The sequence below is a fragment of the Protopterus annectens genome, chromosome 5.part1 (genome assembly GCF_019279795.1).
Source record: "Protopterus annectens isolate FY-2018-M chromosome 5.part1, PAN1.0, whole genome shotgun sequence".
Lineage (NCBI taxonomy): Eukaryota > Metazoa > Chordata > Ceratodontiformes > Protopteridae > Protopterus > Protopterus annectens.
In genome coordinates, this window is record NC_056736.1 from 310,812,185 (window position 1) to 310,812,890 (window position 706).

Here is a 706-nt window from a genome sequence, read left to right on the forward strand (position 1 = left end):
CTTTTTGGAGTTGAGGATTAGTTGTGATTTACTTAGATATGTTTCTATATCATTAAAAGTTTGTTTAGCTACTATTTGGAGATCAGATAAGGTATCTGCTGAGCAGATTAAAGTTGAGTCATCTACATACTGAACTACTTTAGCGTGTGTTGTGGATGAGGCTAGATCATTAGAGAAGATGGTGAAAAGAAGGGGTCCTGGTATGGATGCTTAGGGGACTCCAACTGAGTCAGGCAGAAGTGGTGAGAGTTCAGATTTCCATAGTACTACTTGTTTGTCAGAAAGACAGCTTAGGAACCAGGAGAGGGAAGTATATGACAGGTTTAGTGAGGCAAGAGCACCAAGGAGATTCTGATGGGAGACAGTGTCAAATGCTTTTGACATGTCTAAGAAGATAGATGCTACTTACTGGTTTGAATTTCTCAGTTGGTTGATGGTGTTAGAGAAATTAATTAGGGCTGTGGTAGTGCTATGTTTTGGTCTGAAACCATGTTGGGAGGGAGAGATAAGACTGTGAGATAACAGGCATTGTAGTAATTGAGTGTGGATACATTTTTCCAGAATTTTGACACAGGGGGAAAGGATGGCTATGGGTCTGTAACTGTTTAATTCTGTTGATATTCCTTCTTTATGTAGAGGGGTAATATAGGAAATTTTCCACAGTTTTTAGACATATTGTTCTGCTATTGACCTATTTACCAGAATG